At 48.7% G+C, this 17,108-nt stretch overlaps 1 protein-coding gene across 4 annotated transcripts in view; it reads left to right on the top strand.

The window, feature by feature from the left end:
* Window positions 1–17,108, top strand: part of GABRA3 (gamma-aminobutyric acid type A receptor subunit alpha3) — an 87,846-nt gene that overhangs the window by 14,784 nt on the left and 55,954 nt on the right. The window contains exons 1-2 of one of the 4 annotated variants that reach the window (XM_062640434.1): window positions 9,026–9,195; window positions 16,408–16,618. The exons of 1 other annotated variant lie outside the window; for it this stretch is intronic. The gene's annotated coding sequence lies outside the window, so the exon portion shown is untranslated. Of the gene's footprint in view, window positions 1–9,025; window positions 9,196–13,328; window positions 13,349–16,407; window positions 16,619–17,108 lie in introns of those variants that run through there. 2 more of the 4 variants (XM_062640433.1, XM_062640436.1) reach the window with 2 other exon arrangements.

The raw sequence follows: 17,108 nt of genomic DNA, 5'->3' as shown, positions 1-17,108 counted from the left end.
TGTAAAAGAGATGAGGCAGAAGGTTATTTTAGTTAATATTCCAGTGTGTGATTTGCCAGGTGCTGTGCAGCTTCAGTCTTGAGCAGTAATCACTGTTCTTTCACTTCTAACGCCCATGGAAATAGCACTGCAGCTGTCCTTGAACCTGGCTCTGAGCTTTCCATAGCTCCCCTATTCCTTGACCTTTTTGCCTGAACTATTCCTTTAAGCAGTATATGCCTTGAGGAGGGAGCAAATGCTATGAGACTGAGGCAGTTTAATTACTCACACAAGCTCTTGGCAAGACCTAGCAGGTTCTCCCAGGTGGCTGGCATGCATCCTGGTGGGAATGAGCTAAGGAAGTGTTCCTGGGTGCATGTGGGTCCACAGCAGAAACTTTGGTGCTCCCCTTTGCAGCCCATTAGCTGCAATGAGAGTGAGAGGCTGCCTTCCTCAGATTAGAAAGCACTTGAGGATGTCATTTACTCAGACAGATTTCCCAGCTGACTGAGCAGTCTTATTCCACTAATTATAAATCAAGAGGTGGCATGTGCAGTGGCTCCCAGACAGGAGAAGCCCCCCTCCCTAATGGTGGGGCTGGCTGGACTAGGAAAAGAGGAATGGATCCTGCTAATTATTATCCTCTCCCTTCCAATCAGTTGAAATAAAGTAAAGCTTTTTATGGTAAATCTTGTAAAGTTTGGTGCTTGGGTGCTGCAGCTGCTGCCCTCTAACTGGGGCCCAAGTCCAGCCCTACACACGAAGTTTACCAGCACTGGGGGTAACTCACAGTAACAGGGGTTAACACCGGCTCTGACTGGCTACTGCCCAGGACCTGGGACTATGGAGGTATATGAAAGAAATAACTAACCTGAATCTTTGGTGGGTGTTTGACCAAGCCATTGTAGGACTGTCTTGTTCTGCCTGTTTTCAGCTGGCGTGGGAGGGAGAATACTTAGGAAGAGTTGCTCTTTCAAATTTCCCAATTACAGCATCTCTTTTCTCATCTTGAGTGTCCTTTAATTCCCTTGTCTTGTGTTTTCCTATTTGGCTGAGGCTGACTGCATTTCCAGAGGCTCCATGTCCCATTGCCAGACAGCTGATAACAGCAGCAGAACATCTGCCTGTCTCTGCCCTGTGGCTCTTCCTCCTGTGCCTAGCTGCTTTGTTCCGCTGTGTGCCTTTCTATCATCAAATGCACAACTCCTCTTGCTGCTTGTCTCTCAGCTGTTTACACTAAAAACCCCTCCTGAAGCAGACAGGCCCTGGGAGAGCATTGGTGATTGGTGGTGTGTTTGTAGGCACAGCTACAGCTGGATTCTCCAAAGCACTGTGACAGGAAGGAGTCCCAGATGCCTGCCTTGAGTCCCATAGGCTAATGCTTGTTTCAGTGTTGGCTCAGTTCTGGCAGACAGCTGGTGTAGTGGTTTCCAACGCGTGTGTTGGAAGGTGTCTCTGAGAGTGGGGGTCACTGTCAATCCTAATGAAGTTAGGGATGGGCAGGACCTGGACCGATGGATAAGCATGCTTCCATCCCTGGCACTACCTGTGCAGATGCTGTGTGTGTAAGAAGCTGTGTGAGTGACAGGGAGACAGCCCTTGGGCTTTGAACTGCCCCTTTTTTCTGTGCCCAGCCACATGCCAGGACAACACGAACATATGAACCTTTTCTGGGCAGTTCCTCCTTTTATTGACTACTGAGCTTCTGTCTCAGCCTCAGCTTCCCATGAGGCTGCCTCCAGGAGCCAGCGGTTGGAGTGTCCTGTCTCCTGCAGCCACCACTCACCTTAATATCATGAAGAGCTCTTATTACCTGGGTCTCTGCTGTTTTGTTTCAGCTAATTAGAGCTGATGAGATCCACTCAGTGTTAGACACTTGCTTGTCCCTCAGCTTCCTGTGGTCCTTGTAAAGTTTACCAAACATGACACGGTATTAATCCTTTCAGGGACCATAGCACAGTCAACGTGGTGACATTTAAAGCTCCTGTTAAAGTAGCAGGTTCAGCTGAAGCCTATAGGAACTTTCTGCTTTCATGCCGACAGGCTCTATCCACATCCATACTATGTGGCCAACCACCCATCTCGGTCCTAAAATTGCTATTTTGAAGAACGGTCTCTACAGTTAGTCTCCAGCTATGGTAGGTCCCTGAGTGCACCAGGGTTCATACTTCCCTTGGGATTTATTCTCCTCATCACTTTTGCACCTGAAACCATCAACATCTTTGTACCAGGATGCTCGCTGTCATTTGGTGTGCAGATATAAACTGAGCCCAGTTATCAAGGCATGATAAGACCAGGGACATCTTTGGGATGACAAAGAAAGCTGAGGAAGGTATCTAGAGGGGAGGGAAGACCTGGAATAGTATACTCCATGTAATATGAACATGGGGCATTTTCCAAACACTTCAGCAAGTGTTATGAACTCCTGCAACTTCTAATGTGAAACTCATTATATTTGGCCCTGTTTCAAGTTCCAGATTTTGTCTTCATGCCACTGTCCACTTCCTTCTGAAACAAAAAATGAGCTCACAGTTTTGTGGGTGCAGAGGCAAGCTGAGAAGGACCCTGCATCAGAAAATGAATCAAGCAGGACTCTTAAAGCCAGCCTTCCTAAGCACTTGATTTAGATGAGTGTTAGGTACCTAAATTGCTTAAGCATATCTGGACTTGACAAGCATGCGCAATGCTAGAAATAGAAATGCTGAGGCATCCAAAACCTTATGGCTCCACAGGGGCATTTTTGAACTGATGCTGCTATTGTAACTGCAGAAGAGAAAAGAAAGAGTATGTGAACAGGTCTTTCTCTCCAGGTTTATTTCTGCTCTTGCCAAGGGACTGCAGGACAAGTACAGTCTCTTTCAGGCCTATTAGCTTTTATGAATTTGTTCCTCTGCCAGCATATAGTTTTTGAAATTCAAACAGCCATCTCTGCTAAGAGAGCTCTGGTACTTCTCCATGTAGTTGGACGTGGCTTCTGGAGATCCAGATGGACATTTGTCATAGAAGCAAGGCTCCAGCTCTTTGCTTTGTCAGGATGTGCTGACATGCAGACCTTGAGCTCTGCAGTGTCCTGCAGAAAGGGTGATTTAGCTCTTTGAGTTGTTGTGTGAGTATACGTGCTGAACATCTGTGTAAAATGAAGCTATATAGCTATGCCAGTGCCCACTTCTGAATTCCCTTGGGCACGTCCAAGCCACAGGTAAAACCCCAGATACGCTGGAGCCTTTATCTAAAGTGCCAAGCATTACGTGATCTTGTACAGAAACACCACGTTGTGCCTCAAGCATCCCTTGGAGTTATATGCGTATATCAGTACTGCTCAGGGAACGTGGAAAGGTGTGGAAAAAATATCATCTTTTCCACTAGTGCACAATAGGGACATGGTTTAGTTGTGGCTTGACAGCGATGGGTTAACAGTTGGAATCAATGATCTTGAAGGTCTTTTCCAACCTAAGTGGTTCTAGATGGGATACAAAGAAAAAGCTGCCCCTATTTTTTTTAAGTGTTTGAGGTGGGCAGTTTCAGCAGCAAGAACACCTTTTTGCTGTGTATTGGAGAGGGTGAAAAGAACACCATGTCCTGCAGCCCCTTCCCAATGCCACAGGGGAAAAAACATGTGGGGGAAGTCTGCTCTTGTGGGCACCAGCAGATTGTTACCAATCACGTACCTTTAATTCACCAGCACATGGGCAATAGCAGTGGGTTTACTGGTGAGGTGGTGCCCAAACAGCTGTCCTGATAAGAGAACACGTTGAAGGGTAGCCTTGCATTTAAACTGAGCTAGGGGAAAGGTTGCTCTTGAGCTGTTTCTCGATGGCAGGGACAGCACAGCTTTGGAGGTGGCTCTTTGCTCCCTTCTGGCAGGCTTTGAGGGCTTCACCATGGACAAGGATGGGAGGAGGATGCCTTACCACGGGGGAAGGAGGTGTCTGTCTGCCTCAGCTCAGTGCTACCTACCTGCTGGGGGCTGGCCCAGGGCTCTGCTCCCTGCCCAATGAATTAAGAACACAAGCTCACTGCTTCAGGGATGCAAACATGGTGCTGCAGAGGGCAAACAGCAGCTCTCTATGTATATGGGAGGATAGGATGGTGGCAGCAGGGTTCCCAGCATCACGCACCGTGAGCGGTGACCCCCATCTCCAACCCAGGATGCAGGCGGGTGGCTGATTTATGGCCAAGGCGAGATAGGGGTCTCTGAGTTGAGCTGTAGGCGAGTTGCCATGGAGATGGGTTAATAAAGTACCAGGCAGCAGCCAGCTCTGACGCTGCTACGGTTGCAAGGAGCTGATGGGGAGAAGGGGCAGCTGGCCTGGTGGGGATGGAGAGTGAGAACAGGGTAGCACCAGGAAACTGGGACAGGACTTGGGTCTGTAGGGCTGTTGAGGGTGCTTTGAGAAAGGAAGAGATGACGGGAGAAGAGAGTCCCTTCTCTCAGCTCTTTGGAAGGAGGGTGTCAACATGGCGCTCCTTGGTGGTGAGTGGGACCAGCAGCTTTCAGTGAAGTGGTTGGAATCCTGTGCAATCAAAGTGTCTTTTGTCCTGGTCTACTGCCTGTGTCAGCCACCTGTCTGCTTAGTGACTGTAGGCTTGCTGCTTCCCACAGCAGCATGAGAGGGAAAGCAATGTGGATGCCAGCTTCCAGAGGACACTGCTGTGCTTAGTGTTGTCTTATGTGTAGGGAAAACTAGACCTGCTCCCTGCCAAGGCAGGTGCCTGAACACAAGCACTCAGACCCTTTCTAACTGCAAGCCGTGCGCTTACGTGCCTTCAGCCTCAGAGCACGTCTGCACCAGCCCGTGAAGCAGTGTGTTACTGGAGCATGTCTCCCTTGACATACTTCCCTTCTGCCTTTCAGCCCTGGGGAAGGTCACCTCTTCCCTTACTTGGTCCTCCACCCCAGCCATTGCAATGTAACTACAGCCAGCTCTTTTAAATGTATGGGTACTGGGTGGGATGAATGGGAATGGCATGGACTTGCCTCCAAAGAGGTGGTTGTACTGGAGCTATTCTGCACATCCCTAAATTCTTGCTCCAGCTTGCATATTCAGAATGGACCTGCTCTGCTTTGCTAGCAGAGCTTTAATCTGCAATCCCATTCAGTTCAAGGGCACTGTAGCATGGACCTAATACTAAGCCTGCTTTTACTCTGGCTAGTTGGGTAAGGTGATGGGAGGGGAAGACTTAGCTAATTATTAGTGAGATATTCCCAAACTGCTGTACTTTCATTTTGAGAGATTACTCTTCTGTAATATGATGACAGCCATATTTTAACCTTGATCTCCATAAGAAAGGTTTTGCCTGAAAGCCATCAGCTCCTGGAGTGAGAAAGAGTTCAGGCAGGTGTTCCAGCAGGTTAAGGGAGGTGAAAGCTTATGTGTTTTAACAAAGAAATAAAAAGCCTTATGCTGGAGTGATGCATTAAAAGATAATTGCTTACAAGGTTCTCAAGATGTTTTTATGCCTCCTGAATTGATGGATGTATCCACAGAGACTGATGCTCATATTGCAGGGTTCCCTTTCCTCCTGGACAGAGCAGATACCAAAACAGCTCCAGCTAGCTAATGCCAGCTATAGATAACTCTACCCTCCATAGAAAAGGTCGTCTAAAGCTGGACTACTTGAGCTGCCTTCTTCCCTGGCCAAAGCTTCCCCAGCATGACAGCATCCCATGTTGAAAACCATCCTGTGCTGCTGGTGAATAGTCCTTGTGTCTTTAACTCTGTCATCATGCACTATCCAGATGGTAGGTGTACTCTCCTCCCTTATGGGTCAGCTGGCTTTAGGCACTGGCTGGGATGAAGGAGGACTTCCACTGCCTCCCTTGATATCTCTGCAGGGCTATCTGGTGAGGTGAGCCAGCCAGCCCTTACTGCTGCAGCCTAACCATAAGGAGCACAGATCATGCAAGGCTTTGGGGTCTGTCTGGTGTAGCAGCCTCTATAATCCAGGAAGGATTTGACTGGTGGAGATCTTGGTTGTTGCTGTTTGGTAGCTAGAAGCAGGTCCTGCTATGGTGCACAGGTGCCCTGCTCTGCCCAGGATTTGTATGAGCTGATATGGTGTGGATCAGCACATCTATAGGGGTGGGAAGCGTTGCAATGTAAATGTCCACAGACCTCTGCATTTAGGGTGCCTTTTAGGTTCTACACCTCTTGCTCTGCTCTTAACAACACACTGCTCATGTGGCTACATCCTTTTAATTCCTTACCTTGTGCTTTCTTTCCTGTCTGACCCCAATTATGGCCACTTCCCATACTTTTGTAAGGAGAACTTGTGGTGTGGCTAAAAGGGAAGGGATTTCATTTGATATGTATATTCCTGGGAAAGCTTCTCCAATAAAGGGCCTCCTGCCCAAGCCTCTTTCAGACTGCTACCAGTGTCAGAGGAGACCTCTGAGTGGAGGAGGCAGTCTTTTGAGAAGGCATCTCAGAGTAGAGTGAGATGCTCCTGGGGAAGTCTGTATCGCTGTTGCTCATGGATGAACAAGCCTCAGGCAAAGCATGGTTTCCATTGCCTGTGACTATTGTTAGCACTACTTAAATCCGTAAATGTTGGAATGTTCTTCGACATGAACCATTTAAAAATCCTGAGTAATTTCTGTCTCCGGATATGCTTGTGTCTCTGATTCTGTTTCATGCCTCTTATATCCAAGGCAGTTCGTGCCAGAAAGCTGAGTCAGTTTGGAAAGGAGGAAGAGCAAGTATTAGGGCTTCTTCTGCTCTCAGCCTCCAGGCAACCAATGTTCTTCAGTTAGCCAGGTCCTGTATCTCATCCCACGTCTTGGCATGGTCATCTTGGTGATATTCTCCAATGGAGTATTGGCCTCCAGTGAGAAGATGTTGGACCAGATCCTTGGGGCTTTTAGTTAAGTGAATGGCTGTGCCTTGGGACTCCCTGATCTCTTCCCCATTCCCTTGCCAACACTCCTGTGTTCGCAAGCATGTAAAGCAGGAATGGAAGATGTGCTTTGGAGGAACCTTAGGTGTAAGCAGAAATTCAGTGTGAGTATCATAGAATCACAGCATGGTTTTATTGGAAGGAACCTTAAAGCTCATCTAGTTCCAACCCCCTGCCACAGGCAGGGACACCTTCCACTAGACTACGTTGTTTCAAGCCCCATCCAGCTTGGTCTTGAACACTTCCATGGGACATCCACAGTGTCTCTGGGCAGTCTGTGCCAGTGTCTCACCATGGCCAACATGTGTTGCTCATGGCACTTTTCCTTAGCTGACCATGCTTTGTGTAGGAGTTTGGACTCGATGATGTCCTGAAATGTCTTTCAATGTGAATTTTCCAAAGATACTATGATTTTCCCCAGCTGTGGAGACCAGCAAAAGCCCTCCTCTGCTGGCACCCTCCCCCCCCCCACCTTGTCTCGTGTGATGCTTTTGATTACAGCAGAAAGAACTTATACTTCTTAAAGCAGGAACAGCCCAACACCATGTACTGGTTGCTGTTATTCATGTACGAGCAGTCTAAGGGCAACTAAAATTCTAGCTATCCATGTGGGAGCTCAGAAGTAAGGTCCCTGCAGTACAAACAAAAATAGCTTTTGGAGATCAGAAAGTAGTAACTTGAAGACTCAGCTGATGATTTAAAACTATCCTGTGAGTACTTCATCTCCATCAAGTAGGCTTGGATGTGGTCTTGAGGGCTAGAGGGACTTACTTTGATTATTCATGGTTTGTGGTAGTCACAAAGTTCCTGTAAGAGAGCCAAGTCTTGCAGTAACACTAAGGGGTCTTCCTCCTCTGGTCTAAGAGATATCAGGTTTGAGAGAGGGGGCACTGTGTTGGACAAAGCTCAAGTTTTGCTCAAGACATTGGCCTTCAGATCATGTGAGGTCTTGACTATGACCCCTGTCCAGCAGAGGAAAGAAGAACTCTACTGGCATTTGAACAGATACAAGTCTTGATGCCTGTATTAGAGACCACGCTTGGATCATATGGAGCTGAAATTTTGCTCTGGAAGAGAGCTTAAGTTCTCTTCCTATTGTCCAGAAGCAAGTCATGGTGAATACTTCTATCTCACCAAAACTGGGATGAGCTGTGGTCTGTAGGAATAAGGTAGAACAGCGATTACCCTAAACTTCCTCCTGGAAACAAGAACTGGATCATTTTCTGATATCAAAGTGCAGAGAACTTATAGTTAAACTGAATTTAACCACTCATGCCTTGAGGACATTTGCCCTGAAGTATGTTAGCATGTTATGGTAAGTATGCAGGAACAAAAGTATTTTGAAGGGATTTGGGGGTGGTCAATAATGCCTGCAGTTATGATCTTTTATGTCCTCCCGCATCCTCAGGGATGGAGGAATGGTTATGTACCTTGGAGTCAGAGCTGCGGCTGAGTCTTGCAGTGCGTGTGTAATAGGGAGAGCTCTGCAGGGACAATATATTTTGAGTGCGCCTCACTGTCAGCTTTCGCCTTCCCAGCTTCACTGGTGTGTGGCTCTGCAAAGCACCCAAAGCCCAGCCAGCTCTGTCCAGTGCATCTTGCATCACGCTTCCTTGGGATCCCTACACTGCCACGCTGAATCTGTCCTTGTGTTCACTGCCTACTCCTTGCTGCGTTTTAACCTCTCTTCCTTCCACCCCACCCCCCCCCCCTTCTCTGCATTTATTTTCCTCTGTGTGCCATTTTATTGTGATATAAATCTTGGCAATTCCAAGTTGCAGGCCAAACTTCCCTGCCCCGCTGGCAGATCTGGGATTTGGCCAGGCTTTGCAGCAAGGAGGTTGGCAGGAGTTGGGGCATAGGGTACCCCTCGGGCTGCTTGGCATCTCCCTTCAGAGCACCAGCGCCGTGGAGAGCTCCCCCTCCACCCCCTTTCAACAGGTAGACTCTGGAGCAGCCAGCCGTGCTCATCCTCCTGCTCGGAAAGGATGCTGCGTGGCCGGGGGTTTGGCGAAGAGCCGCGGGGCATCGCCTGGGGTGGTGGCCCCAACCTGGGGAGGGGAGGGCGGCAGCGAGCCGCTCTGCGGGGAGGGCAGCTCCGCACAAAGCGGGTGGGTAAACCCTCCTCCGGCGCGCGGGGAGGAGGAGGAAGGCGGGGGGATGCTGCTTCCCTCCCTCCATCGCGCTCTCGCTCTCTCCCTCCCTCGCCGCGGCCGCAGGAGCGCAGGCAGCGGCAGCCCCGCACGGTGGCTTGGGGCACCCAGCCCCGAGGAGCGCAGCGGGCTCCGGCCGGGCCCCGCTGGGGCAGCCGAGGCGGCGGTGAGTGCGGGCGGGGCGGCGGTTCGCGTCCTGGCTTCCCCGGAGTCTCCCCGCGCCGCCTGGGCGGCTGCACCGAGAGGAGGGTACCCGCCCTGCCCGGGGGTAATGGGGAGCGGGGGGCAGCGAGGACCACCCGGCCGGGGATGGGGCTCCCGGGCGCTGCGCTGCCCGCCGGTTATTGTCAAAGGGCCGGTGATCAGTGCGGGGAGCAGCGGCTCGTCCCTGCTCGCATCCCCCAGGGGTGGGGGTTCGGAAGGGTCGGAGCATCTCTGCTCCCGCAGTAACTCCTGACCGTGCCGCTCCGAAGCAAAGCGGCCGCCCGAGCAGGGCAGGGGTCCCCGTGCGCTGGGGACTCTCAGGGCTGCAGCCCACCTGCCTGGTACTGCCGGCTGGAGAGTGGGGATAGGTGTAAGCGGCTGTGATAGAAAATGTCTGTATGAGGATAATACTAGAGCCGGACAGTGAATGCAGGGAAAGGGCTGAGTGGAGAGAGCGGTATAGTAAAGTCAAGTCAAGTTTCCCCCTGAATCCTGCAGCCAGGCCTAATGGGCACTGATGCTGTGTCAGGGGGGCAGGAGAGGGAATAAGGCTCCAGATCTTTCCTCCTCCCCCCAGACTTACTAGGACTGAGGAGTAGCATAATATAAAATTAAGCATTAGAGAGTCCACGCTGCAACATTTAATCCATTGTTCCTCACACTGCCTTCTGCCAGAACAATTCTCATCTGGACAAGAGAAGTATAATTGAACAAATAGTTCATTTCCCTAGCCAATTGCATCCATAGTCTATCCCCTGTATCTGCTGCTGTCTGGCTGCAAACACAGCGGCGTCCTCAGGCAGAAAGGGAGAGCTGGGACCCTCTGGTAAGGCTCTGAACAGCCACCCAGACCCAGCAAGAGCAAGCTCACCTGAGTTGTTCTGAAAGCAGCAGCAGATTTGTTCCCTCATCTGTGGTCCTCTTAGCTTCCTTGTGGGGAGTGTGAAGAAGATAAATAACAGGTGGCAAGACAGGTCCAGCCTACAACTAGAAGATGCTACGTGTGGTTCAGGCAAGTCCTCTCCTTTCTGTAGTGTGTTAACTTTCTCTTTACCCTGGAGGATAAAGGATTTGGGGCTGTTTTGAGGTGGTGATGCTGTTGTGTTTGCCAGCCTGCCCTTCAGCCTGTGCCTGTGGTGGCAGGGTGCCCTGCAGTGCGCTCGCATGCATGCACAGATGGAGGAGTGCATGAGCCGATGCTCCTGCTCTTTTCCAAGAGAGCTTTGGGCAGCTGGCAGGGTTGTGGCTGCACCATGACCTCCTTGGCACATGCTTGGCCGAAGGCTGCATCCTTTCCTCTGGAATCTCCTGTTGGTTTGCAGAGCACAGCAGAGCTCAGTGCATGGGGATACACAGATGTATTGCCCGCACTGCTGCGAGATGGGCTTAGCACTGGGAGGCTACTGCTTTTCCTTGCTTCTGGAGCTTCTCTTTGCAGGTGTGCATCATACAGCTTTCCTCCTTCTATTCTTTCTTGTTTCCTCTTTCTTCTTTGTCTGTAGATTGTCACCTTCCCACTTCACTCTTCAGCTTCTACTTCATCTTTTCCTGCTTAATCCATTCTTTCACCTCAGTTTCTTTCTCCCTAAGTAGACCGTGTCCTCTTCAGCCTGCTCCTCTCAGCACTGGAGAAGCAGCCCAGCCCCTCATCTCAGTAGGAGTATTCCTGCCAACTGTTTACAAAAAGTAGCACAATACTCAGACTGAACACTGACATCATTACATACCCAGCCAGAGAGTAGTAAATAATACTGCCTTTCAAGCTTTTGCCCAGTGGTGAGTCTTTTGAGATCTCTTTTGCCCATGGGCTAAATGTATTATACTTGGCTTGTATTTACTTATATTCTGGAAACACTAAGTCAGTGCACAGATATATGGTATCAAAGGGGATGTATATTGATGTCTTGCACCATGTACACTTACTGTGCCTGTATGCATTCTGTGCCTGAATATGCATCATACAGCTCTGCTCCTGCATTCAGGCTTTGACAGTCATGCTTGGCAAGTGTCAGCGCTGTCAGGGAAGGCACAGTTGCTGAGGTGTGGATATTGTTCCATCAGTGAAGGAAAGATGGCTGTGAGGTGAAGGTCAAGAGCACCAGCAGAAGGCACAGAGCTTGGCTAGCCGTGTCTGGCCTGGTTAGGATGCTAGCTAGTTTTCCAAAGATGAGTGTGATTGATCGCAGACTGTGGGTACTGTCAGCACGGTTGTATTTCCAGTTGTGCTTGTGAGCCTGAGTCTGTCTGCAGTTGCTTTGATTGTGAGTCAGTCTGTCTGCAGTTGCAGTAGCTGTGAATCAGTGTCTGCCTGTAATTACGTGGGTGAATCAGTGTTGGCTTGTTACACTTTGAGTGCAAATGGTTTCCCATAGCAGTTGTGGGTGTGAATCACTCTACAATCCCTCTGGATGTGTTTTTTGAGTAGAGAGATGCAACACTGGGATTAATTTTGTTTTGATGAGGAAAAACTGTCAAGCAGCTTCTCGTTTTGAAAAACTAAAGCTGAGTTGGGAGCTGGGCACAGAGCTTGTTCCTCTGTTACCAGCTTTCTACTGAAGAGATCTGCTTTAAGGCTTGCTCCCAAGGTTTCCATGTTGATCTGAACCTTTAATTCCTTTAACTTGTGCTGCTGGTCCTGGGTGTCCTCTTCTGCTGGCATCTCTTGCAGAGCTGCAGACAATGCATTTGGTAACCATCATGTGTGCCTCATACCTTATGTGCGTGGCACATTCATGGGAAGGTTGTTTATGGCTTGTGCAGTGTGTGTTTATGGGGACAAGCTAGTGTGTGCCCTCGGGTAGGTAAGCAGAAACATTTTCAAGCTTGTGAGTTGAAGACGATGTGGTTCCCTTGCCATATGCCTCTTGCCGTGAGCCAGGGCTATTTCTCTAAGTAGATTGTAAACAGCAAGTTTGATTCAGGTAGGTGGAGGAATTGCTGCCTGTCTCTTGTTCGTGCAAAACACTGTAGTAGCTTCTGGCTTTCAGCAGCATCTGTATGGCATAAAGCAGTGCTAAACTGAGAGGCAAGTCAGGGAAATTTAGGCTACATCAGATGATGGAAGCAGAACACTTGCCTTGGTCCAGGCTAACAAACTAAGCATCCCCTGTGCTGACTAGTGCAGGTGGAGTGTGATGCTGGCACGGCTGGACTGCTTCCAGGAGATGCTGACTTGGGTGTCTCTGCCTGTGTTGTGCAGTGTATGCCTGTACCCCATTTAGCTCATTTCAGAACAAAAGGATGCAAACAACCAGTAGGACAAGGGTCTTGTGAAATACCATTGTAACTTATGCCATTATTTTCAGGCTTCCAGGTGGATCTTGGCTGCCCATTGTCACCCCTGCCCTCTAATAAAAAGAGTTTTATTCTAAAGGACCCTTCTTTAAGCTGAAGAAGTTGAGAACCAAAGCAAAACCTCCTCAATGGAGACACAGGGTAGCATGCACATTGCCTGCATTTACTGCTGCTGCACTGAGGGCTTGCTGGCTGCCTGTATCTGCAGAGAGAGCTTGGAGCTTTACCCAAAGACGTGCTAGAAGAGGCATAGCTGCGATCACCACAAGGCTGGTGTGCTCATGGAGGACTGGTGATGGCTGGGCAGAGCACAGTCTGTGCAGTCTGGATGATTTTGGAATCCCTGAAAGGTGTCAGAGGACCTCTCCTGATGCCTGGGACCTGTTTTACAGAGGCTGTAGTGCAATGAGGAAGGGCTTTAAGGAGCTTCTTGTGCTGTGCAAGTGCGCCTGACTTTGGGAGTAAATATGCAGGTGTTGTGAGGTCACCTACAGTGCTGTGCTCAGATGTGTTCCCGTGCAGGTGGATGGATGTGCTTGTCATCCACAGGGTCAAGATCACCCTCTTATCCCTGCATGGAAGTGCTTGTAGCTGGGCTCTTGCACTGAGGCTGCCTCTAATTTCCAGTTTGTTTTCCAGCTGCTTCCCAGCATCAGCTCCTCATTGCACAGCCCTCTCTGAGATACCTCGCTTGGCAAAGAACTGGAGCAGCTGCAGGGGCTGGGGGCTGAGTGAGAGCTCCGAGAGCTCAGCACTCCTTCAGCTGATGCCACTGGTGTTGGTTCATGGTGTGCGGGCATGCTGACCAACTGACACTGCAGGTACACAGCATCTCTGGGTGCAGTGATGGGGTAAAAATGTCCTTTGGGCTGTTTCACCAATGCTGCCTGCATTATTACACTACTGCTAAGTGAATCAGGTTGTTCCCTTGGCTGTGCATGTTCCAAGGAGGCAATAATTAGAGAGAGGTACTGATGTGGCTCTCACAAGTGAACACGGGTGGGTTTATGTGTCTTTTCTTTCTTCATTCCCTCTCTGATGCTTGCTGTTCTCCCAGGCTTTATTGCAAACTTTACTTTTCTCCACCTCCAGAGCGCTGTCTTTCCCTTGTCAGAAGAAGCTTGTGTTAATCACTCATTCCTAAGAAGGCATTTCAGAATATTTAATCCTTATAGAATAAGGTTTTATGAACATATCAAGCTCATTATGACAAGTCAGGAGGTACCCTAGTAACTGTTAACTTTGGGTACCAGGCTGACCTGGAAGGTGTCATCTCTTTCTTGGTTCCCAAACCCACCTCAGTAGGAGCAGGGGTTGGAGCATGTTAATGTCTTGAGGACAATAAAGGTTTTCCAAGTCCTTGTTCCAAAACTGCAAATGCAACAGGAAGGCTGTATTTCTGGAGAGTGTTGTTATGCTATGATGCTCTGGAGATTGGACAGACTGAATGCGCTGGAGAGGAGTGGGTATGTTTATGATACCTTTAGTATGTGGTTATAAAGACACCTGCCAAATCCAGAGTGCACAGAATTGTAAACCTCAAGTATTGCTGTATTCCAGCTGCAAAGTGTTAGCTGGGCTCCGTAGAAAATCTGCATTGGATTCAGCTGTGGAGGTTACCAGCAACTGCAGAATTAGTGATGAATGCATTCACTAACTGTGCCATTAAGAAATGAGCAATGGACAGATGGAGGAAGGAAGTGCAGAGCTCTTTTGAACACATACAATCCCTATAGGCTCCATCTTGCATAGGCATAGATGAGCACCAGAAGCTAGAAGAGTGATTTTCTTTACCTTATGTGAAAGATGGGTCAGTCCGAGTTGTATCTCTCTTTTCTGAGCATATAAATCTTTGTATTCTGCTTTTTTCTTAACGGATACTGTGGTTGCTTCCTTTCCGCAAGACCTAGTAAGAAATCTTGGATTTTTTTTCTCTTCGAGACTATTGCCATCCAACTAACATTCCTAAACCCTCACTCGTTTACATGCAGTTACATGCATGTTGCCTGCATCCTCCCTCCCCTTCCAAGAGGATCAGGGATCCCTGGAAGTATTCAGATCAAGACATTGTCTGTTTCAGTGCCTTCCTGAGTGGTGGCAGCTGAATAGCATAGAAAGCACTTTCTGCGAGGGCAGCACCAGTTCGTAGTTCAGGCTGGAGTAGCCCCAGTTTTCCTTTCCCTGGCTGTTTCCATTCCTTTCCTTTGCTCAAGATGGTGTTGCACATCAAGGGTCTCCTTTCTCCCTGCAGTAACTGCTGTGGGGCAGACAGACCTCTGCAAGGGTGACTCTTGTGCCGCAATCTAAGGAGCTCCATTACTGGGCTGTTGAAACCAGGACTGGTTTTACAAACCTGGCAGCCCAGAAACCTAACCTTTTTTGTTAGAGAGGCTGTGAGGCCAGTAGCTATTAGGCTTATAAAGCCCTTGCTCTGGCTGGTATTCTGCATGTCCTGTGGCTGGTGCTTGGCCTGGATGAGCAAAAGCCCCAGGAAAGGGGAGAGGTGATGCTGAGAGCTGTTGTGCTATGGGGACGACACTAGGCTCTGGCTATGGGGAGCTTTGGAAGATCCCTTGAACCATATGAAAGGTGAAGCCACTTCCTTTACAAAAGCTTCCTTACATCCTTCTGAGAAATGCTTTCTGCCTGGCAATAGGGTAATGAGCATCAGTGCTGGAAAGGGGTTGTTCCTTCTGGTGCTGCCCCAGCACCCTCTAGCCAGCCCTGGTTCAACGTCACAAGGCTACCTGGGTTCATCACCAACAGTTTAAGCCCCTGTGTTAATCAGGAATGTCAATCACAGTCCTCAGGACCAGGTCTGCTTCTCAAATCAAAGGAGGCAAAACCCACAGAAAATGCTGTGCATTCTCTTGTATCCAGCTCCCTGGGAAAAATACAAGAACCAAAGGAAAATGGTAGGAAACAGTGCCAAGTTATTTTCCATGCTGTATTGTCCTTCCTGAGTCCCTAAATGCAGCCATAGCAAACCAGCCATGCATGTACTCTCACACCCCATTTGGGGGGCATTCTGTGCACCAGTAAACTGAGCCATTGCTGGCAAAGTAATCACTTGGGCAAGTAGTGAAACAAGATGTTTCCTCCCAGTGCAGGTGTACAGAACTGGTTCTGATGCTTGAAATGAGACTTAAGCATGTATTTAACTTTATTCAACCAGCCCTGTTTTCCTTGGCTAGCACCTTCCTCAATAGAACTATCCAAGTAGAAAATTAGCTCTTCATCTCCATATAATATTGAAGGAATTAAAAAAGGGTTTGGCAAGAATGTGGTTGTTTAGAGCTTCTTGGCACAGACAGGCCTATCTTACAAACACTTACATGGAAAGTGTGCTTCTGGCCTTTGTTGCTGTTCCTGACCCTATCTCTTTCTGAATTACCTTGCTGTTCCTTTTTCTGGTCCTCTTTTCTTCAGCTCCTCTGTGCCCCTTTGGTGTGTAATCTCCCCAGTCCCTTGTCTCACCAAATCTAATAAAGATGCTCCAGCACGTTCTAGAGGAGTCAGAAGGGTTCCTGCAGAGCCAGGAGGCACCCGCTGCAAACCCAAAGGGTTCTTATTTGTGTGGGTATCTCTGTTCAAAAGCTGCTGGCAGGGCAAATTCTGCCAAAACAAACTATTTATTGAATTCAGCAATTGAATGGGAAAGTGTTGATTTCAGTGAGGTTTTTCAGTGGTGGTGTGGGCAGGGGAGAGGGAAACAGCAATGGTGGGATTTTGGCTTTTGGCTCATGTTTGAAATTGCCTTAATAAAAAAAAATCAAATCCTATTGTATAATTTGCAAGTATAAGTGAAATGAAAGGGAAATGTTGAAAGGAAATCTGTTGAGGAGCTTCTAATTGAAGGAGGTTTGAATTTGCCTTGTAGAAAACATCAACATTTTAGCTGTCCTTGTTGTGATTTGGAATGAGTCTCCCCAAACTGTTGGAATTTCCCACAGAACAGATGTTCAGCCTCTTAATTTGTGCTTCATCAGCAAATACATGAATTTCCAAGACTGTGTGTCCCTTCTCAGCTGGAGAGTGGCAGGAACCAGAGGAGCCACCCCAAATCAGGGCTTGTCTCACCAGAGGTGTAGGTGAGTCTATGCCAGAAGGCTCCTGCAGCCTCTGGTAAGTGTGTTCTCCTTTGGTGTGAAGGCTGCGCTTCCCTAGATAGCATCCTGATTAAATAAGGCCTGAGAACACCTACAAATGATCTCATGCACAAAATTAATCCATGCACTGATCGTTGCAAGGATTTTCAGTAATGGGGAGGAAGATCAAGGTAACACGTCTGAAGTATAAATGTGCTTTATGCAAGGCAATGTTATTTTTTCCTTCTGTGCTTGCCATAAGTGAGCATATTTCCAGAACAAAAGCTGAGGTGGATAGATAAGGACTTGTAGTGTCTGGCTCTTTCCTGCTGCTTTTGTGGGAGCTTATGTCCTATTAGAGCTGTACTGAGCTAAAAAACAAGGATCAGACACAGCATCCAGAAGACCGTAGGGCCAAAATGATGTGGGTGACCAGGGTTAGCTAGATGCAGAGTCCTGCTTGGGGCTGAGCTCCCAGCAATCTGCATGGGAT

This window comes from Pezoporus occidentalis, unplaced genomic scaffold (assembly GCF_034315485.1).
Source record: "Pezoporus occidentalis ecotype Australia unplaced genomic scaffold, CSIRO_AGI_Poc_V1 ctg65, whole genome shotgun sequence".
In the NCBI taxonomy this organism is placed as follows: domain Eukaryota; kingdom Metazoa; phylum Chordata; class Aves; order Psittaciformes; family Psittacidae; genus Pezoporus; species Pezoporus occidentalis.
The sequence above is the reverse complement of the archived record's forward strand: the minus strand, read 5'-3'. Positions and strand labels throughout refer to the sequence as shown.